This window comes from Oreochromis niloticus, linkage group LG7 (genome assembly GCF_001858045.2).
Source record: "Oreochromis niloticus isolate F11D_XX linkage group LG7, O_niloticus_UMD_NMBU, whole genome shotgun sequence".
In the NCBI taxonomy this organism is placed as follows: domain Eukaryota; kingdom Metazoa; phylum Chordata; class Actinopteri; order Cichliformes; family Cichlidae; genus Oreochromis; species Oreochromis niloticus.
Genome location: NC_031972.2, coordinates 57,018,986 through 57,043,293, shown reverse-complemented (window position 1 = coordinate 57,043,293; position 24,308 = coordinate 57,018,986). Strand labels below are relative to the sequence as shown.

Below are 24,308 nucleotides of genomic sequence, written 5' to 3'. Positions count from 1 at the left end.
AAAATGCTTGTAGTGAGTGATCAAACTTAAAAGGTACCCCTTTATATAAGTGCTTGATTATATCATATAAAAAAGAGAGTAGTTTGTAAAAATAAATAAATTTACAAGTACAATAAAAGAGTGAATAAAAAAAAGTGATTTATTCTGAGAATTAGACTCAGGCACATTCTCAGAAATACTATCCAAACACTCATACACAGTAAGCCATAATAAATGGATTTGAACACATCTAGTGGGAGTTCATGAACATCTGTGCCACATACTGCATCACAAAACAGCAGCTCCATTTGAATTATGACCATCAAGGTAACACAGCACTCAGCAATTTTAAATATAATTTTGGATTTCTGCCACATTACTATTGTCATTATTGTTTTTTGCACATTACCAATGTGGACATATGAATGTGCTACCACATCCCTGCACTTCTGTGTTTTTGTGTTTACATCATATAATATACACACAGCTGGGCGCTTGCAATTTATGCTCATTAACCTTGTGCTCTGGGACCACCCCAGCATGTTGGAGTGTGAAGGTAAACATTTCCCAGTGAATTCAGGAGGGGGAAGCTCTACTGGAGTGGTGCTGTATTATGAAGGCCAAATACTGCTATATTCAATCCAAACAGTCAATGTGAGAGCCAGGAGACTTAGAGGCCATGGTTTAAAAAAGAGATTTAAAAAAAAACAAATCTGTATTTTTAACAACTGCACATATTTCGTTTTGACCTAGTTTATATCACACAAAGAAAATTTGCATATATCCACGCGTCTAGTGTGATTGTTAGGTAAAAAGCACTTTGCTGTAGAACGTGCTTGTGTGAATGAGACATGCTGTATAAAGCACTTTAAGTTCTCAAGTAGAATTGAAACACACTATTTAAGAACCTCTTCATTTGCCATTTACTCTGTGAGGAAACACAATCACATCATAAAAGAGCATGATATATGAAACTCAAACACAATGTTTTAGAGAGACACTATGCAAACATGTTTTTCCGTCACAACAGGATTATGTGACTTAATGCATCAGACATTCTGGCATGTCACAGCAAGAAAAGCACAGGTGTAGAAAATATATTAATAATGGCCACACTTGATTTAGGAGTGTGAGGATTCGGAATCTCTGTAAGCCAGCAAACTGTCATAAATAACTGAGACACTAGAATGGATCCATTATGTTATTTGTCTACCCATGTTTTTCTCCTCTGTGATAACTCAAAATTATCTGCACATACCATAGTTTGTCACGTAGGCTATATCCCAAATATATATCAGTCACACCCTGGCATGTTCCCATTTCCTTGTTGGTATTTGTTATGAATGACAATAATGCTCACAAACCAAGCACCAACTGGTTGACTGATTTTCCAGCCGGGCTCAAATCAAGTAATGTGAATTTGCTGAAAATATGTGGGATGTGGGCAGAAAATCTGAGGTTTGGAACCAAGCTTTGATTACAGTAGGTAAAGCAACTGTAATAAGAGGGCCAGGGTAAATGTAAAATTGTACTAAATTTCATGTTCATGTTAGTTAGGCACAGATGTCCATGTGCAGCCAACGATTTATGACTGCACAAGTGCACTGCGGAGGCACACAATGTAGCATAAACAGAACCGCATGTGTGTCCACATCCATGACTGTTTCTGTGTTTATCAGGGTCTTTAAAAACTGGAGTGCTAACCTTACTGGCTTATGACCTCCTTATGAACTTGTGACACCATACTGCATGTCTGTGATTGATGTTCGCTTTAATCCTTCATTCCCCAGGTTTTTCTTTTTCTATTTCTTCAGGACTTCTAACATCCAGGGTAAGAACAACTGATTTAGCTAAATAAAAATAAAATTAAGGAATCCATATATAGAATCCACATATTTCTTATATTTCTTTTGAAATATAAGAACCAAAGACACAGACAGCACATCCCAGCACATCCCAGTCCTATCCAGGCAGCACAGACACCCAACAAGAGCAGGCCACAGCACTGCACAAGCCAAGAAACAGATCCAAAGCACAGGAAGGACACTAGCCAGCATAACCAGGGTGCCGGGGCACACGCTCAGTGGCACAAGATCACCCAGACCTGTCCCCTCACCATCCCAGGACAGAGCAAAAGGTTACCCCAAGGGAAAGAGAAGGAAAGGAGAAAGAGAGAGGCCCTAACAGATTTTCTCCCAGCACCAAACAATGCCACCCAAGGCAGGGAAGCGCAGGTGCGGCCCTCAGATGAAGGAAAGAAATACCTTTTCATACGACTATAACTGCAGTTCAGGCAGCCCAAAGGCCCATAAAGCCAAGCTGATGGGAACCATATTTCTTGCATTACTGTTAAACAAAAACTGAGAACATTTCAGCGGTAGACCCTACAATAATACATACAGAGAAAAACCCAACAATCATACAACCCCTTATGAGCAAGCACTTTGGCGACAGAGGGAAGGAAAAACTCCCTTTTAACAGGAAGAAAACTACCGCAGAATCAGGCTCAGGGAGGGGCGCCATCTGTCGTGACCAACAGGACATCTGCCAGGTGTGGGGTATAATTTCTAGGCACAATTTAGGCTGCTTTGTAGCAACTGAGCTTTTTAAAATGCCATAGCCTACCTGAATATTCTTGCTTACTATGTCCAAACCTTGTTTGCAAAAGCGCATTTGTTACATGTCACTACACTTAAATCATCTCAAACAGATTTCTTGAATATGACAGTAATTTCTCGGTACTCAAATGGCCTCCACAGACACCAGATCTCAATCAAATTGAGCTCCTTAGGGATTTAGCTCGCATGATGGATGTGCAAATGTGCAGGAATATATCCAACACTTTGTTGAATCTATGAACAACTCGCCTGTTTTGTCCTGAAAACAAAACAGGGTCCAAACAAGTACTAATCATGAGTGATTATGGTATCAGTGTGCTAATATAACTTATAAAGAAAGGTGATGTGTATTTTCCAGTAGATTTTAACTCAAACATATAATGGTACCCATAGTAATGATTGCCTGTGGAAAATCTTCACTCGCTTTCTGTTATGATTTGGTAATGAATCAGAGTCATAAAGGATGCAGACAGACACACCACACACTGTGAACACTACACCTTCAAACACCTTCACCTCAGTATTGTACAGTCAACCTGGTGCTGATTCAGACATTACATGGCTTTCATCTAATTAAAAGATATCAGGCGTTTGACTCATCTCTGATGAGAACTGATTCATTAAACCTTATGAGATTTTTATTAATAGTGTGATACGGCTGTTGTAATCTCTCGACAGACTGTCTGACTCTGCACCGTTTCCATATAGTATATGCTCAGCATTCAAGTTCCATCTGGCAATAAAACAGCAAATGAGAGTGGAAAAAATAAAAAGCAAATAGTGGTTCAAAGAAGCAAGGATGGTATAAAAGTATTGATTGAACAAATAAACTAGTAAAGTCAACAGAGGAAAGGATAAAGTAGTTTGTCACTTCCTTGCAATGTAAATAAACAACCACAACAGATGTCCCTGCCTTATATTTACCATGCCAGCTTGGTTCTCTTATTGTGAGCAGAAAGCAAACCCAGTGTAGTCAGTGCCTTTCCCAGTCAAATCAGCATAAAAAACAAATGTCCACTTGTCATCACCATGAGCAATGCTGAATCACAAAAAATGCCACAAAGGGACGTATCAAAAGGAAGAAAGTACCACAAGCTGTGCAGACTTTCCAAACAACTCTATCACACTATTAACAAAATCTCACTCGAAGCCAAATATGTTTGAGTCACAAGGACTGGTTACTGTTAAGTTTCAACTCAATCACCAATGACTCACCACTGTCTGGAGAACTGTAGACTTTTAATTGCCTTCAGGTTTCCCATCACAACAGCCTAATGATGACCTGTAGGTTGCATTAGCACCCACTATAGACTGCTAGAATCATTTGCATGGGCTATTGGTGCCATTCTCGATTTCTTTCATTACTCTCTCTGGAAAGCTTCATCTCACAGACAATTTAATGCAGTTGCCTTTTACGCATTTTTACGCCACTGCATGTCTGTTTCTGTTTGCTGGTGTGCAGAACAAAAACAGATGGGGGTCTAAGAAGTTCCAGGAGGGTGCCTTACTAAGGTTTTCTGTGTTTTCACGTTCCCCCAACACCTTTTAACTGTCCCTGACACTTCCCCATGTCATATACATAAGGCAAACAGGCCTCGCGGCACACACATCTCTCAGCCCCCCGAGGGCACTGGTTGCATCTCATGAGCTTTTGAGTTGTCAGTCCAGATAACACAAACCATCATAACACTTTACTCCACAAACCCAGACTCTATCCCTCCGGCTATACTTTGGTTAACCTCTCTATCACGCTCAAGCCTCTGGGTCCTGCTGTTATCCAGACACAAACACACAACCCACACAGCCAAAATCATAAACAGAGAGTAAAAGCCAGACTGCACAGCAACTCCAGCCAGGCACAGACCAGAACAGAAATACTAATCTTGTCTATTCGTCACTGGTCAGTCCCTCGATGTTATTAACCATCTATCTCTGTACTAACCATTCCCCAAGACAAAAGCAGACATCCATGTATCTAAACAGATGCGTGTGACTGCTTCAGACTCCAATACAGCTGAACTATCCTAAGCTGAGAATCAGGCAGAGATCTTCTGTCTGTCAGACTAACAAAACAGATGGATCTCAAAGGGCACTCGAGAATGAAAACCTCTTTCCTGAGCAAAAAATATACACACCAAAAACATTATCGCCCTCCAGTGCCAAAGAAAATGTCTGCCCATAAATAGAAGTTTAAAAAATGCTAACCAACAAGTGGGTCACAAAAGGTCCTTTTCTATGAATGAGCATTTGGCTGGACTGCATAATTGCAAAACACAGGACACGATCGGCCATCTACTCCAAGGGTCTGAGTCACAATGGGCACTGATGGAACGGCATGTGCAGGGAAAGGTCGAGCCACTGATAGCTTTTATAGTCCAAACAGAGACACAGAGAGACAAATAAAATAAAATTAAAGATATAGTATCTGTACTTGTGCTATTAAACAGATGTGCTTTCATATATCAGATGTGGTTTCAATTATTTTCCTCTTATTAAGCCTCTCAGGCATGAGGTCCAAGGTTGGAAACCCCTCAGAAACCTGCATAAAGTACACCTGACAGCTCCCAGAAAACAAAGGACTTTTCAGAACAAGAGGGAGGAGAGTCTCTATTGAGTGGCAGTTGGCCTATGGGGCATAATCATTTTGCTATCTTCTGAGAGGGCCAGAGCCCTTTAATTAAGTTGGAAAATATTTTTGCTGGTTGTTTAAAAGTCACATCCTGTTGGCCAGCCATCCTGCTGGTCTCACCACTGACATCAAACCCAAACCACACAGACCCCTATTTGAATATCTACACGAAAGTCGAAGATCATTTCAAGAACGATCAGCCTCATGGGTAATCCTACGTCTCTCTCTTTCAGTAATTTTCTTTTTGTTTCTTTTTCTTAAACATGCCGTGTGATCTTTACCCTCACTGCTCTCTCTTATTCGCACTGCTTCATCAGCTGCGTTGATTAGCTGTTCCACAACAGGGCTGTTAGAGAGTCTAGACAATTGTAGACTAAGGTGGGAGTACATACACACCCCGCAACCACACTCGCACTAATGTGTAATCTCTGAGCGCACTGTGCCCCGAGCAGTTATGCCGGGCGAGTTTTGTCAAGGTGGCTGTGGTATTTCCATCACTCTGTGTCATTACAGCAGAGCTAATACCACTTTGCGTGCCCTTGGTGTCCCACCAAAAGAATTTAAATATACACAGATGCAATCACATCTCAAACCGCAAGCATTCATTTTCATTTAAGCTCATCTGTCTTGTTAAGATGCACAGAACAGGAAAGATTTGAACTTTCTGACCCCATTTTACCATTTAGTGCACACAACACACATTTCTATACTTTTGAGGACACTCTTCACACTCTGAAGCCCTACATCCTAACCTGAAACTACACACCTGGCATTTACCCTTGGCCTTAAATTAACACTACCTTTATTCTAACCTAGTCTCACCGTCACATTCACAAAGACCTCAGACCACATCTCAAATGATTCAAGCTAATATGACCCCGGAGACCGCGAACCACAGTGCCTTACTAATGTAAGGCACTGTGATGTTATCTGAAATCCATAAAAGTGTTCCTTGTTAGCACTCAATCAAGGGGGAAAAAAACATCCCTCTGGGCCTTGAGCAGACAAGCAGTGAATGCAGGCCTTTAGACAGCTTAATTCATTACCCCAGGGGTTAAGGAGAGGGCTAGCAGAGGGCACGATGAGACTTTGAAAAGAAGGAGAAGCCAAACTGAACCACGGCTGCATGCTAAAATATGGGCTTTGTTTCAAGAAATAGTGGCATTATCAAAGAGAAAGACAGTATGTGAACACACACACACACACACACATACACAATACACATGTAATCATAACCACAAGAAACAGTCCCGTGTTTATCCGTCCTTGGCAGCAGTGACTTCCTGAGGATACGGACGAATTTTGTTTGACTTCAAACACTGCCTCCCTCTTTCCTGCCCTGTCCTGTTTCCTCCTGTCTATCCCCCGTCTCACTCTCTGTTTTTAGTATCTTCTTCTTTTTTCTGCCCTACTTCCTCCTCATTTTCCGTTTTCCTCCACAGAAAATCACAAGACAAACTAAAACATGGAAACAGAAAGAAAGACAAGTGGAGGAAATGGCAAAGCTTATCGGGATTACAGTCAGAGAGAGGGACAAAGCTACTGTTCCCTGCTGCTGACTCCGCCTAGTCAAACCAGCACCAGCCATAACTTATATCCTTACCCCAATAATAACCGCAGACTCAACCCAAAATTACCATCTGCCAAGCATGACAATCTTGCAAGCCCACCCACAATTCCAGTGAAGCTGCTACCTCAAAGCAGGACAAAGACCAACAACTACTATCTCTGCCACATTCAGCACACTGTAATCAACCAGGTCTCGGGGAATTATTGAGTGTGTGTGTGTGTGTGTGTGTGTGTGTGTGTGTGTGTGTGTGTGTGTGTGTGTGTGTGTGTGTGTGTTCGTGTTCAGATAAGGCTGAGAGTGCATACGCAGGTGCGTCTGTTCATTTATCAAATCAAGGGTGTTAAAATAGAGCATGAGCAGGTGTGAGTGTAAAAGAGATACCGGACATGCTGCATGAAGGCGCACCACATATCCTGTCAACCTCTGCCAAAGCATAGAGTCTTTTTAACCGCAGCACCTGATAGCATCACTGCCTCTGGTTACACTATCAAGCTGCTGTGGGAGCTGTGGCAGAAGCTACACGATCTTATCTGTGTTGTTAGGGTCTGCCAAATTTGTTATAAAGCACTGAAGTATGTGTGGTAAGAAATCAAGGAAAAGAAACAGATCTAGAAAATACTCAAAGATCATTGAATCAGCTCATCACCCAGTGTGTTTAAAGCAAATAAGGGCAGACTTTGTGCTGTTTATGGTGTACTGCTACTGTGCATCATGCCAAGTCATAATTAAGATGATTTATAGGTTGTTAAATATATTCATTCTCACTGAGCACCGTGTCAGCATGTGACAAGATAAGCCAGTCTTTTTGATAGTGAATCTGACGAGGTTAATTTCCCGTGGTATCTTAACTGTTGTTATAAGCAATTCGACCATTGTCATCAATGTAAATCTCCCTCCAAACTTAAGAAAACAGCTTGACAATTGATTGGCTGTAATGTGGATACTAACTAATAATGGTAGACTGTCAAATTTCCTCCTGGAACTGAAAGTAAAAGCGTTACAGCTTTACTTTCTTTGTCTGTCTGTTTCATTTTATTCAATAGATTCAGGTTTTACATTTCACCCCTGATAAAAAACAAAAAAAACAAAAACAAACTGCAACATTAATGTAACATAATCGGCAATTCAAGTTGCTATCTGTCACACCTTTAGACGTTTTTATGATAGCACTAGATTAGACATGCCATATCTATGTGATTTCTGCAGCTGCAAAATACAGTAATGCATACTTTGTGCAATATGTAATTTTCTGCTGCAAAAATACTAGAAGCAGGATAGAAGTAGGTGTGTGATGGATTTATTATGCTGTATCAAGGTCATTTTGACATTTAGCTACTTCGGGGCTTCAGGTCATATTACTGTGTATGATGATTCACTATAACACTATAACACACAGTTTCATCTGCTAACATCCCACTGTTGATGCTGAGTGCGTGGTAATGTTGCCATTATCTCCTCATCAGTGACAAGCTGTGCTATGGATCGTGTCTGTACAACAGTGGTGTGGGACAGCTGCCCACATTCTGCCTTGTTTAGGATTTTCATGTGACACGTGCACACAGAAACAAGGCTTACTGGCCTTTTTTTTGGCCTGTCAAGCAAGTGAATGGATTTTAATGCCAAACAATCAGAAACAGGCTATAACACTTTCATGGCTTAAACCTTCACATAGAAAATAGTGAATGGTAACTACTAATAACATTTTTGCTTTTTCATCAACAGCAAGTCAGTATGTTGGTGTGATAATGGTTACATACCAATAAAATCATATAAACCAAAAAATAAAAAAACCCTTTAAAATTTTAATTTAGATGCAGTGGTAACACTGTAGCACAGTTTCTTCACATTATGAATGTTACTAGCCGGCTGTAGTCTCCCTGTGTGAAATTTCCTGGGCACTATGCCTTTAAAGACATACATATTGGAAATATTGGTTGTTATTAATTGGCCGCAGGTATGAAGCTCAGCATGGATGGTTGTCTGTCTCTCTGTGCTAGCTCTTTGATAAACTGGCAACCTATCTAAGATGTAACTTGCCTCTCGCCCTGTGGTTGGGTGATGGACGGAAGATTTACATTTCCTTATCTCCAAATCATATGACACTGAGCAGTTAAACAGCTGACTGACTTGCGAGACACACGACCTTGTTGCTCTGTAATGACATACAGTTTCCTAAAATATGAAAAAGTGCATCTGCACACAGTTAAAAGATTTTCTTCATTCAAGCATTGCCTAAAGAATCAATTGCAACTCTACTGAAATTGAGAAAAACACCACCTCTCCTGCAGAGAGGTTGTGATGCTTTGTACTTTATCATTATGTTAATGATTTTAGATTGCTTCCAGTTTTGTCTATTTGTCAAAACTGGAAGGGGGGGGGTTGTTTTTGTTTTTTTTACATGAGCTCTTTGTTTAATAGTGCATCTGCACACAATTATACCTGCACCACAACCTCATGCAGAGAGATAAATAATTGTAATTTTCTGAATAAGCAAACTATCCCCTCATTTTAAACTTGTGCAGCTTGTGAGGCCTTCCTTGCCAGGCCTCAGAGAGCTTCAGCTCAAGAAAGGTTGAGCTGACAACTGCACTCTTGGTGTTTGGGATTGTAAAAGTAGAGAGACCTATCTGTACTTTATAAAAGACAACAGTCTCAGTACCACTGGGGCCACTGCTCTCAAAAATAACAAGCACGACCTCTTCCATCCTGACACCCAGTTTCACCACCTACGCATGGCCCTCTGGTAAGTTTGCATTAGTAGGAGGGCCTTGTTTACAAGAAATCAAGATTTAAAAAAAAAAAAAAAAAAAAAAAACTACATGCAAACAATACTTTCATCTTAGAGGTGTGGACTATTTTTTAAAAAAAAGTTTGTTCAAAATTGCATCCAAACACAGATTGGAAATGAATTTGGTCATTTTTCATAGTTTTCCAGGAGTGCAAGAACTCTGGTGGTGCATTCAGCTCTGGGTGGATTTCTTATTCAGTCACATGGGCTCATGTGTGTGTCTTGGCTCTACCTGCAGTGAAATCGAGATGAAAAATGAGCAGAGACAGCAGGCTACCTGTTATCACTTCAAATATTTTCTTTCCACATACCCAGAGTTTAACTTCAACAAATAACTGCAAATTAGATTAGACGCAGCTAATGCCATTTAAATCTCTCTCTATTCAGAGATGATGATCTTCATGTCACTTACCAGTGACAGCTGAGCAGTAAAAGTGCTACAGTTCACTGACGAATTTAAACATCTGACAGTAATTAAAACAAAAATATATCATTTGATTGATATTTCATAATTAATTCCATGTTTCCATTTAACAAGGTTTGCCAGTGTTCAACAGATGTTACCATGCTTATTAACACAAGTTCAAGAAAACTTAGCTCAAGTCGCAGCAGATAATCATTTAAACATTGCTTCCAGTCTAATACTTATCTTTGCCTCAATTGTCTTGACCATGGACAACGATAGACTTACAAACTGTCTAGCACGCACCAGCATGCACCAGTGTGCCCCATGCGTCTCACTCAGTAACAACCCCCCAGAACCCAGAGCTGGATGAGAATTTAAGAAAATGAATGAGTGGATGTCTCAACCATGATGAAATGGAGAAAAAGCTAAGACATAGTGGCAACTTGAACTCAACCATCTGCTAATATCCCATTGTTGAGCCTGAGTATGTGGTAATGTTCTCATTACCTCCTCATCAGTGCCAAGATGTGCTATAGATCGTGTCTATACAACAGTGGTGTGGGACAGCTGCCCACATTCTGCCTTGTTTAGGATTTTCATGTGTCACATGCACACAGAAACAAGGCTTACTGGCTTTTTTTTGCCTGTCAAGTGAGTGAATGGATTTTAATGCCAAACAATCAGAAACAGGCCGCAACCTGCATAGAGGAATTAACCCGCCAAAATCTCTGCCAAAACAAACAACTGCAACACACCATGAAGTGATGCCACAACTGATGCACTGCAATGGTTTGCATAGAAAATGGATAACAGCATACAGTAGATCACCTCAGACTCTCACAGCCCTGATAATCAGAAGCTATATTGCTGCCATGTGATTAACAGAAGCATGGGGCCCTATTCATAAGAGTGTTAAACCACAGGCAATGGTGATGACAAGACGCCAGCCAATCAGAACAGAAGCTCAAACAGGGTTATGCAGTATGTTTTATAAGAGATGGTTTCTAGCACTGTTAGTGATTCCTGCTAATAAAAGGCCACCAGGGGCCTTTCTGTTTTGTCTTCATTGTGCTGTAAGAGCTGACAATCATTCAGGACTGAAACATTCTTCGGTGTGTTTTCTTTACCTAGGCAATAAAGCCTGTAACCTGACCTCTGCACACAACTTAGAATATACCTCTCCAAGGGCTCCAATAAGGAGTTAAAATTCAAGCCATAAATTGGAAGTTTTTGCTCAGTGAGTGTGGAAGACCAGGAGTGACAGATGACCTTTAGCTTCCAAAGAGCTGAGAAACAGATTATAGCAAGCATGCAAGTAAAAGCTTTATGAAGGCTGGAGATGATATGCAGATGTAAAACATCTGAAAGCAATTTTAAGAACCTTTAAGGCTTGACACCTTGCAGGAAAGCCAAAATGAACCATCTAAAATTTAATAGTACCATATTTTCAAGCAAAAAATAAATCCATAACGGCAGCATAACGAATCTATTATATTAACAACAACAACAAAAAAGAAATATAATGTCATGGCTGAAAGAATCTGTAATTAAGCAATCTCAACTAATTTTGCAGCGACAATCTTATTTTATTAACCTTGCTTTGAAATAATTGTAAGTGGGAAGTGTCATGGATACCAAAAATGTTTTCCCCCATTGTTTTTCCCCACATGGAATTTTACTTTTTATTACAGCCACAATACTATTGAGCCCTAAATCTCCTGAAAAAATGCACAGCACTACAGGGTTATGCTGTGGCCTGTAAATGTTTTAGCGTCTTTTTCGAGAAAATATCTGTCCATTCAATATGCCAAAACAGCACATTTACAAGTAAAATTGCCTCCGAGCCTCAAAAGAGTTTCTGGACCCCAGGGTTCCAATGAAGAAACTTCACTCTGTGTGGCGCATAAAGGAAACTAGCAATTTTTAGAAACACTAGACCCTGCTTCAAGTACGTAATATTGAAAACAAGTGATAAGTTTCAATTAAAAACAGACTTTTGAAAGTTCTGTTTTAGAGATGCACTTGGAAGTAGACAAAGCAATAAATAACTATGGCTGCTTTAATTTAACTGTTTATTTCAGCTTTGCAGTACCAAAAAAAAAGCCATTTCAAAGTTTCTCAAAGGACTCCTTGTGTGTTAATGTATTCCTTGCATTAGTGTGAATGATACCATCACAATAATCACTGTGAAAACAATTCCTTTATTTATTTAAACATTACATGGGAGAGCATCAAAATATTTAGAAAGATGCAAAATGACCTTTAGGATTAAAATCGAGAGAATAAAATGTTTATCTGAACAATTTACTGTTATTTACAATATTTACTGTATGCATAATATAGATGTTTACACAATTTGCAATTGGTACTGTCACATTGTTTGACGGAATAGAATCAGACAGCATGTAACAGCATTAAAATCCAGGTGGAAATGCATTCAAGCATTGATGCACAGATGGTTATTGCTTGAAGAATTTGAAGAATTGCCACAAAGTCCCAGAGGCTGAAATTAAGCTATTTTCATTTAGATTTTAAAGTAACTGAGGAGACAAAGGTATAACAGATGGCATGTAGATCATTTTCAGCTGTAAGCAGCATCAATGACAGCAGTCAGAACTCAACATGGACTAAAAGTAGTAGTTGAGACTGAGAAATATTATAGCAAAGTCAAATCTGGTTAGCTCAGCACAAAGGGTTAGGGATAAAAAATAAATACCTATTTTTTTACAGATGCTGATTTCAAGCATGGAGGTGCCAAAAATCTGGCACTGTCTAGATTTTTCATGCCCAATATCACCACCACAGCCAACACTGTCTGTTGGCTGTTGCAAGAAATATCGTGCAATCTAATGATACAGTTCTTAACTGGCATCAAAGAGATTTACACAAGACACTTTACTGTTAGTATTTTTAAACTATAGCTGCTCTTGTAGTGGATTGTAAGAATAAACGGTCTAGTTTTAAAGAGCATTAAGGCGGGAGCTTGATTTGGAGGACATCTGAGTACATGTTCAAAGAAAAAATGAGGTTTGCGAAGTGACAAATTATCATACTGGAAGCAGCCATCAAAAGATGGGTAGACTGTGTATGAAGAGATGGACATAGTCAGGCAGACTTTGGTGTTTAAATGATGCTTAAATATGGCAAGAAAATATCCCCCAGCACCATTACACCACCAGCAGCAACAGCAGCCTGCACTGTTGATACAAGGCAGGATGTGTCCAAGCTTTCACGTTGTTGACAACCAATTCTGACCCTACCATCTGGCTGTTTCAGCAAAAATCAAGACTCACCAGACCAGACAATTTTTTTCCAGTCTTCTATAGGATAATGTTGGTGACCTGTGAAAATTGCACCCTTTGTTTCCTGTTCTTAGCTGACAGGAGTGGCAGCTGGTGAGGTCTTCTCCTGCTGTAGCTCACCAGCTTCAAGGATCAATGTGTTGACCATTCAGAGATGCTCTTCTGCGTATCTTGGTTGTAACAACAGTTAATTGAGTTATTGATACCTTCCTATCGTCTCAACAGTCTGATCATTCTTCTGTGACTGCTTATGACACGAAGGCATCTTCACTGAGAGAACAACCGAACTGCTGCTCAGAGAATATTTTATTTGCTTCAAGCCATTCTCTATAAACCCCAGAGATGGTTGTGCAGCATTGTGCTGGCATCAATAATCATACCATGTTTAAAGTCACTTAAATCCCCTTTTTTCCCCCATTCTGCTAATTGATCTTCTGCAGGTCATCTTGACCATGCCTACATGCCTAAATCCATTGACTTGTCATGTAATGAGCCCGAGTGTAACTTGTTCCTTATGTATACAAGTGAGGAAAAAGTTCTGCTGCTTTGAACAATGCTTGTCAGCAAAATGTGCTACTGTAGTGACTCACCTACAAAATTTGAAAACATAATGACATTAGAATATAGAATTAGGAGATATGTATAAAAAGCACATATTTCATTGTGAATTTAAAACACTGTAGCATGAAAACAAGTTGACAGCCACAAGGTGGACATTTAAAATGGTCACAAAAGCTTACCAAGTTGGATAGCTACGCATAAAGAACAACAAAGGCTTTCTAGAAATATCAACAGAAACACATTACTGTCTGACAGGTTTAAATCTAAAAACACACTATGAGAAACACACCACATCAATAAATACTTCAACCCAAACCACAGAGGAGATAAATAGGGAGCAACAACAAAGCTCATACATAAAAATAACCCAACTCAGGGTGAGTACAGAGCCAAAATAAGTACTGTTACTTAACAGAAAAAGGCTAGTGTTAAAATATGCTACATGTAGTTTTACGCATTTAATTATAAGTAAAACGAATTTTCTGCAAGATAAACAAAAGTGTAAAGTGTGTATTTGCGTTATGTCACGATTAAACTGGAGGACAGAGTGTTAAACAGTTTCTGGAATATTTACGCAGAACAGAAAGAGAAACAAGGTAAATCATACTGATATCATTGTGGTGGTTTTAGGACAGACCAGCTCTCATTTCTCCACTGCAGTTTTCAGAACTGTGACTCTAACTGTGCCAAGGTCATGGGTGAGGGCCCAGCATCTGATTTGGTTGTGCTGACATTCACTTACTTTCCCTCACCAGTGCCTTTGTTTCTCTTGCTCACCAGCTCTGTCTTTTCCTAACCCATTTTCAGTCGCCCGTTGAATTACTGCCTCTCATCACTCTTCGCCTTAGCCACTGCTGTTTTGAAGTTAATGGCATTGGAAGAGTAGTTAATGTACAAAACAGGTTAAAAGCAGCATAGTGGTCAAAGGTGTGGTTTAAATATTGTTCACAATCAGTGGATTAACACAAACAGCCATTCACAAATGATTAGGCACATTCTACAATACTACACAGCTGCCCTGCATCTCATGCTGACATCTTAATACTTTACAGCAATAAATAAACAAGCAATGTGGCTTAGAAAACTTTATTTACTGATTTCATTCAATTCCAGTGTGACCCAACAAGTCACTCTGAAAAGCCCCGTAGGTATTGGTTTGTGAAAGAGTTCAGAGATAATCCCAGAGTATTAGTTTATATTTACTAATTAGGGACTTGGGATGTTTATGTGTTATTCTACTGGCGATGGCGTTTTTGTGTTTGAGGCAGGCTAATCCTTAAAATAACAAGCAATTTGTCCACAGCAAATGATATTCCAAGAAAAGCGTGCTCAGATAATATTTCCTGTGTGGCTCTATATGTCTTATGCATAAGTCAACAGTGTGTTTGATTTTCAAAGATTTATTACAGTGGTTTCTTTCATATGACAGAACTGGTGTTACCGAGAGGATTAGATGTTTCTGACAAGATTTGTTCTGACTAAGCAATCCACCGATTTTACAACACTATAATTCTGTCTGGCCTGTCACTCATACACACACACACAGACACACACACACACGCACACATATATATACAGAGAAGCTGACAACACTACACTAACTACTAAGATTTCTGCATCTCTTAATCACTTAACAAAGATTTTTGTGAAACTAAATACAAAGGCTGAGAGAAAACATCTGATCAGGTAATGATTGAAAAGAAAAAATACAAAGGAAATCACCGTTACTGTGAGTATGTCACTGGATACTTTTTAACCAAAATATCGGTTATACAAATAAACTTTTGGTCGCAGATTACAAGAAAGCAACTGGACTACATATAAAAACATGTCATCTCATTACAAATGCACAACATTTAATGCTAAACAAATATGAAATATGCCAACATAATTCATACAGTTAATTAAATCTGGATATCCTCCTTTCAGCATTTGAGGTAGACAAAGTAGGTTTGCTTGCTAGCCAGGTAACAGATTTTATTTATGTAATATTTTACATCACATTTAAAAACAAAACTGCTGGTAAGGACAAATACCATCAACTGTTTGAGACTGAAGAGGAGACTGAGGATATAATACTGTTTAGAATTGTATTAGTAAAGAAACAGAGGACAATGAATTATTATAAACAATTCTGAGAATACTGTTTGACGTTCAGTGAAAGCTTTAATAAGTGAGGTGTAGCAGGGTTGAGAGAGTTGGAATGATTGGTGTTAAATTAGGTTGAACATGTTAAGCGTTCCCTGTCGCCCTACGTTTCACACCCTCTTACAGAGCTGTCTCTACTCTGAGATAATACTCTAAACACGAGGCCTTTTTTACACTATTAATGAGCCATGGCCTGTCTCTCTAACATCTACTTAGACACAGCTCAAAACTGATGGGCTGTGAGCATTAAATCTCCATTGCATCACAGTTGTTTGGGCTCAGGAACAAAATAAAATGCAAATTGCCACAAAGCATTAACTGTTCCAAAACACAGTCTACAGATTGAAAGCAAGCACAGAGCAAAAGCCAGACAAACAACAGCACTGCCTTCAAATCTCCACGCGAGGACCAAGGTCGGCAAACCACCAAAACACAATGATTTGGACCACAGAGTGACCTCGTGGCCATTTGGATAGTAATAGGTCCAGAATCTCACCACAGGTTAAATAAGAATGTGACCAGACTCTAACAGACAGATCCCAAAACTCAGAGCCAAAGTCCCCAAGACACGATCTTGCCTTGGCTCTAAAGATGGTGTCAAGGCCATGGAAAAGACTACAGCAAAATGTTTTTGAGAAAACCACAAAAGAAGGGGAGATGAATTATATTACAATTACATTGTCTTTTCTACTCACACTCACGGGGCTTCCTTTGGTCATCCTTATTAAAATCTCTATTGTGCAGAAGCAGGTTTAGGTTTAGTAAAAATTTCTAATAGGGGGGATATAGCTCCTAAAGTTCATTGAATTATTATTATTACTTGGAATTCTATGGAAATGTTACTTTAACATCATCAAATGGCAAAGACAGGATGATTACTGGACTGCGTTGAAGCCAAACCATCCACAGAGTGAGACTATAGCTGGGAGGCTCAGTGCCAAAAGGATGTCCAGCTGGTGGCAGGGGTGTGCGCTGTGGCTGGATAACGGCAGACCAGAGGCTTGGAGTTTATCCAGGATATAGTATGAGGTTCTGGATTAAATCCAAGACAGCTGTAGAGCAGCAGAGTCAAGTCCTACTGTGACCTGGATCTGTGCAACCAGGCCGCACTGCTGACAGATTTATCAACCTGGACCTGATTTGCCAGGCTGCATAAACTGAAACATATCTACAACTACATCTAACTCGCACACAACACCCTCATCTTGGCCTTCTCTCTGCATTAACTGCTTTGGTTTAGTTTTTTTAAACTTATTTCTCCCAGACGTTTTACCTTTTTGAAGCAAAGTAAAGTGTGCTCATTTCCTTCCCTTTGTGACTGTTTTATTTCAATGCAAAAAAGTTCACTACATATTAATGTGTGCAAAATTGAGAACTGTTATGCACTCAGCACCAGTCCATTAATTTCCATGACCGTATGAGTCAATGCTACACCTCATACTCAATTGATACCTCATGCTGGAGCATATTTTCCAATAACACTGACTTTTATTTTTTAATCCACCAATATTAAAGTACACTTAATATTGCTACCCATGACTGCAGGCACTCTAAACTGCAGAAATAAGGCTGCATGAGGGGAATGATGGCTGGGAAAGAAGGCAAGAAGTCAAGAAGCAGCTGTGCTGCTGTGGTGAGGTGAGCGCTGGGTGGTACACCTGCATGCCTGATTAAGCCACAAACAATAAGGGCTCTGTTTCCACCTGTCCACCTGTCTACAAAGTGGAGCACCTCAGCTCTGTCCTGCAGCCCTGAATTCCTCTCTGCCCCTCCCAAGCTTCTGTCCACTCTGTTCCACTTGATACTAATGCCTCCACATTCTTACACATGCACAAACCTTAGCGGAGAAAATATGTTTGCAAGACTGAAATGATCTTTCATGAAACCTTCCAGGACAGCCAATGATGTCCTTCAGACATGGCGGTTTCAGTCATGTCATGGCCAGTGGGTCACACAGTCCTTTTCTCTAAGCTAAACTAGCCTATCTGAATTCCTTATTCACCAAGTCATTCACTCACTAATCACTGAGGGTCACTGAGCTCTGGTGTGCTTCATTAATCCCTTGTTTGTTTGTTTTAGGCATATACACTCATTTATTTTCTAGCTAAATCGCTTCCAGTCCACCCTCACATGCATCACAGGCTCTCGTTGACCATACTCAACAAGGGAAGCAGCTTTCAAGTCACATAAATGTGCAAATCAACTAGTCTGCATTGGTAATGTAAAGGATTCTCACCCATCCAAAGAAAGGTTAATCTGTAAATGAATCTGAAGAGGACTTTTGTTAGTTGCACTCTGCTCTTTCTGAGACACTGCGCATGTATGGAACGTGTTCTCCAAGCAGACTCCAAACGGATAATATGCACAACTGTGTGTTTGTGGTGCTGCAGCTGTCCGTGCGTGCGTCATTATAATTGAGGTTTTAGCCATTTTTTTTCTACAACTCCTGCTGAATGTCTACATTAAGTGTCTCATTATGTGGATATTGACTTTAATTAAAATTTTCTTCTTTGTTTTCTCTCTTTCACTCTCTCTTTTTTCCATAAAGTTTTAGGCCCTGTTTTTCCTGCCTTATCTTATTAAGTCTTGTTCCTTTTTTCTCCAAACACTCCTTTCCCAGTTATCCCAGTCCCAGTACACAAAATTCCTTTCTTTAAGATATCATAATGATAATAAATAAAACGTGGGAGATTCTTTCTGAGGTATCTATAAGCCAAAACAAAGTCGTAGTTTGCTACGGTGATGCAAACTCATTATCTTTTGTCTGTTCCTAACCCATCACTGAACCCATTGAGCCCCCCACATGTCTGGATCCCAGCTTGTGTTATATGAAGAATGTACACAGCACCACAGACATAAATGATGAATGATGTGAATGTGACATTAATGGTTGGAAGTCTTCCTGAGTATGATACAAAGGAGCTTCCCCATAAATTGACGGAATATTTCTGAGTCAAACTGCAGCTTGTATGCATTTCTGTCCTATGCAGTTTTTTATTTAATGTTTTTCTCATCAAAGAATTAAACAGCAGCTATCTCCTCTGTAGTTTTCCTTATCAGTTTTTGTTTGTTAAACATCTGTTTATTATTAAGAAAAAAAAGAACAATGGCAGAAGTTCACAAACAGAAGAAATCACATTATTAAATAAATTACAAATGTTCAGAGTAGATTATTGTGTTGATTTGTTAGACAGTTAGACGTTCTCATCAATGTTTTAATCAGACTGTGATTGTTAATCAGATATCCTGCAAGGTGAATCTAATTTCAAATTTCTTTTTACATACACTCAGCTGACAGTTCATTAGGTACACCTTACTGGATTGAATCTAGTTTTGTCTTCAGCCTCAGTTTCTAAAGCTTAACTGCCCGTACTAAACACTTAGTGTGGTCTTCTGCTGCTGCTGTAGCCCATCCGTTGACATGTGCATTAAGAGATGCATACCTTGGTTGCAATAAGTGGTTGTTTGAGTTACTGATACCTTCCTGTCAGCTGGAAACAGTTTGGACTGGTTGTAGATGGTAAATGGCCTGATATAGCACACTACATAAAACATGGCTCATTCACCCATTCACACCCATTCGCTTTTCTATGCTTGATTGCTTCACATATCCACACTTTGATGAATGCATCAGAGAGATAAAGCCACAATTTCTGAAATACCCAGACCAGCCATGTTCAAAGTAACTTGAATCACCTTTCTTCCCCATTCTGATTCTCAGTTTGAACTTCTGCAGATCATCTTAACTATGTCTAAATGCACTGGGTTGCTGTCACGTGAGTGTAGAGTTAACAGGCAGTTGAACGGGTGTACCTAATGAAGTGGTTGGTTAGTGTAGAGAACACACTAGATCAGACTTTTCAGACTTTAAGGAGTCTTGAAGTATATGATTATTCCTGTGTAAGTCTTTTTTACTCCTCACTGGGATATTCCTTACTGCATGGAAAGATGTGTGCCTATAGGAAATGTGCTTAATCTGTAGCCACACAGGCTTTTCCTCCATGTTAGTACCAAGGAAGCAGCCATGCCAGACGAGGAAAAGATTTAAATGAATCACCAGAAGCTAAAGTTTAAACTGGGAAAAACTAAATCTACCCTCCCTGCTATACCTACTTAAATTCTTCTTTGTTTTTCCAGCTGCCCATGTTACTGCAGTTTTAACAGGAAATAGGTAACAAAGTAGAATGTGTTACAGTTTTGGAAATCCAGGGTTCCAGACACAACCCTTTCACTTTGACTAACCATTTTTGTGCCTACAGCCAGTTGTTAACGAGCAACAACAACACTCGTTGTTGTTGTTGTTCTTTAACTTGCATCATAAACCTGAGTTTTGCCATAGTGTCTTGAAATGACTTTGGAAGTCAGACAAAAAAGATTAATCAATTTTTTTCATTAGTTTTAATCAATTTCCTCATTATTTTGGTCAGATTTGGTCACATATAAGAACTTCATTGCAGTCTTTTGTGCTCTGAATGTCTCAAAACTCTTTAATGCATAAAGACACCCCAAATGGAGCTTGTAATCTACAGCAATAAGTTCTTTCATTCAGCATGCTTAGGATTAAATTTCTCTCACAGAAATTCAGAGCAGTGTCATCCTCTGAGGTGGTCTTATCTCTGCCTGAGAAGCCCACATCCTCAACATTAATAGTAAAATATACAATGTGGCCATTAGCAAGGCCAATTTGCCCTTGTAAACTCAGTCCCCTGCTGTGTGAGATGGAGACACTTTGCCATTATTTTTACACTCCAGGAGAAAAGTACTCTAATGTAAATGTGCTGTATGTTTATTGGTTGCTCATCAAGCAGGAACCATTCTGTTTATTTCACGTAAACTACTTGCAGATGCAGGATTTAAATCTCTAAGATGACACTGGCAATTTTTGCTAAATTTAGCCACACATTCGAAAAGAAAAGCAATGGTGGTATAGTAACAAAGACCTGCAATGTTCCTCGATTTTCCCTTTCCAGTTTCCAAAACCATGAAATATATTTTAAAGAAAAACAGATAGTAGCCCATCTATGACTGTAATAATGTGATAGTTTCCAATGCACTTAACATAATCGCTGACATTCTTCCCCAGCAAATTTGCTGAAAACGATTTGCCACATTTTTCCAAAGCAGCCTAATGAAAACCTTTCTGGAGAGTGTCTAAGGCTGTATTGTTAAACGCACGCTTTTAAAGCCCTCCTGGCTGTGTACTGTCCCCCTGCCAACCGCATCCACTAGACAAAAAAAGCTTTTAGGGTTCCAACTTGTATTGTTTTATGTGAATCTAATACCCAATGTTAAGCTTATATGGTCCCCAGCTTCCAAGTTCACCGTGAACAAAGCATCAAAAACTTGTGTGGTTGGAAACTTTATTATGGCCCAGACTGAAAGAACGACAGATGAAAGTGGCGGTTTATTCCAATCAGTGATAATCCACTTTCCCACCATTCTCCTTGTTGTTTAACTCTTTGAGACACACTTTAGACAGACAGACACTTTGTGTGGTCATGGGCCTGTGAGGAGTTAAAGTTGAAGACAGAGTTAGCAGATGTAGTTCAAAAGCAATAAAATTGAAACACAGTTTACAAACCAACTACTTATTTATACTTTATTTATAGGTTTGCAAAAGCCAACTACATGAAGTGTAATATTCTCATGACCATGTGTGCCTGCCTGCCCTAAAAATACTGCTTAGGTGAGCATTTTTAAAATACGTACTTAATCCAAAGCTGGAACAAGGAAGATCATTTAGATTGGAGACTGAAGAAGTCACTTGGATGAGTGACGAAACGTTTTCCCACTGAAAACGCTACGTTCAGATGAACAGAATCAAACTTTTCGGATTTATTTACCTGGATGATTGAGCATGCATCAAAACAAGGAAGATCAGTTCGGCATAAAAAATAGTCCAAGGCATCTATAGTGACCTATTCCAGTATTAAGTTACATATACTGCTTCAACTGTCTGCAAAAAAAGACATACAAGATAGAAGGGATTAAGTACATGGTGAGTTCTTGTAGCTGCTGTACGACTTAATATCACATGAAATTAACTGCAATGTAATTTTTAGAACTGAAAAGACAACATGCAACACAGATGTTGGAAAAAATTTAAATATACACTCTGCGTTCAGAATAAAATGTACCGAGGCAAAAAGTTCATTCTGCTGTTTGATATCAACAGCACGCCACATCACATGTTCTCCATGAACAAAAAGTGCTTTGGACTCAGAAATCACCAGTGAAACTTGGAAGGAAAAGCCTCGACTGTTTCTTTATTTGACTTTTTCCAGTCTCTTAGAGAGGGAAAAAAAGAGGGAGACAGCAGAGAGAGCCACTACCTGCTCCATGCACTACACTTCATAGCAGATCTGTCCAGCAGAGAGCAGACTCACTGCGAGCCACATCACGGGCAGCACCACAGACCATCCCTAACTATTTCAGCATTGTGTGTCTGTGTGTGAGGTACAGGAATTTCTCATGTTGTGGGGACCTAAATCTCTTCATGGTGATATGGTGAAGAATTTTTGTTTGATGAGGGTGAGGTAGGGTCTGGTTTAGTTTAAGTAGTACAGGTCAAGGCTATGGAACTGGTAGCAGTTAGGCTTGGAGCAATAAAATGAATGTAAGTTGTGCAGAGTGTGTACACATACTGACAGGTGTTTACTTGTCACATAATTAGATTATTGATTAGCGCAGAATGTACAGTGTATAAGCATGCTTGTGATCTCAGAGGGTAACTTTGATCAACTCAGTTTCATTAATAGCCACACCAATACCTGTGATTAAAATCCAATCTTTCCTCCCACACACATTTCAGGTTTCTGGGATAATTATTTGGTTTATTTATCTGTAGGTGGAAAAAAACAAACACACAGTCAATATATAACAGTATATGTCTCTACTTTTAAACCTTTTAGTCTAAAAAAAGGGATGCGGAGGAGGAAGAAAAGAGCTGTTGTTCAAAAAAAAAAAACCCATCAATAATATGTCCCCTGCAAATGTCTCTCTCTCCCTCCCTCTCTCTCTCTCTCTCTCATTCTTTCCTGCCAGATGCATTCAGATTAAGGAATGTATCACTCTGTATGTTTTGGCAGCTGATCAGGCCTGCCTGGCTAAGTGATGTGAGCGTGGCTGCAGATGACTATCAGCCTTATCTGGTGCTTATTAATCTCCAAAAGGAAGTTCAAGGATCTTATAGCTAGACTAAACTCAGTGCCTAACCATCTATCCATCACTCAGCACATTAACCACTCCCCCAGCAACCCAGAGTACCCAGTTTTCTCCTACTAAGACTGGTATTTTTCATTAAGATCAAAGCTGATTAGCGCGCTCTCTAATGCTCATCTTGTCAAGAGGGGCCTCAGAAGTTTTGATTTTCAGTCTGCAGTTTACAGTAAAAAGGCAACAATCATAACTCTGTAAACCACATACAGTACACTGTATAGTCTGTGGTGTTTCTGAGTGCAGTCAAAGTGCGGTGGATGCTGCTTGATAACTTATACAAAATGGTATAGTGTGTATAGAAAAATTACAAAGACAAAAATAGAGAACGGTCGATCATATAGTCTACAGTCACTTTACTGTTATAGTTTCAGGGAGCGTTTAATATGCTTGGCTTTAGTGCTGGGCGATATGACGATATATATCGTGTGGACGATAGAAAAGTGTCTATCGTGCCATTTGTCTTCTATCGTTTATATCGTTTCTAACCCGAATTTTATAAATTATTACATAAAATATATAAATAACCCTATACAACCGTTCGGAGCAGGCACATTACGTTTTCCCTAGCTATTTTTAAATCCCTGTAGAACTGGAACCACGTAAGGTAGCGCAATAATTTTTTTTTGCATATGAAACCGTAGGAGTTGTACTTACATCTTACTCCATTAGCTTGCCCGAGGTCACGGTTTCCTTCCACTTTGCAAAAAATTAAAAAGCACTTCCAGCAACAAAAACATAATATTCCAGAAACACGCTTTGCCGATCCGATCAGCTGTTCATAACACTTCCTAAGTTGGAATAACTCAGCGCGAACTATCGCATGCCTGTCCGAAACCGGAAGTGACGTCATTTTCGCAGAAAATGTAGTTTTCTAGCTTCAAAGCCTATGTTGGTGTTTTTAAAAGTCATGTTTGACTTTATGCTTTTCTGTATCGTTTCTGGGATGCTTAGAAGTCAAATTACACTGTTGGAAATAGTTTATTTTGATGCACATGCTGTGTTTTTGCAAATTTGCATTTATTTATTTTCGTTTTTCCTGTAGTATCTCAAAAATAAAACTATGAAGACACTCAAAATAAATTTCTCGTG

The 24,308-nt window shown here is 39.4% G+C and overlaps 1 protein-coding gene across 6 annotated transcripts in view; it reads right to left on the bottom strand.

The window, feature by feature from the left end:
• Positions 1-24,308, bottom strand: part of znf469 (zinc finger protein 469) — a 190,204-nt gene that overhangs the window by 84,995 nt on the left and 80,901 nt on the right. The window lies entirely within an intron of this gene.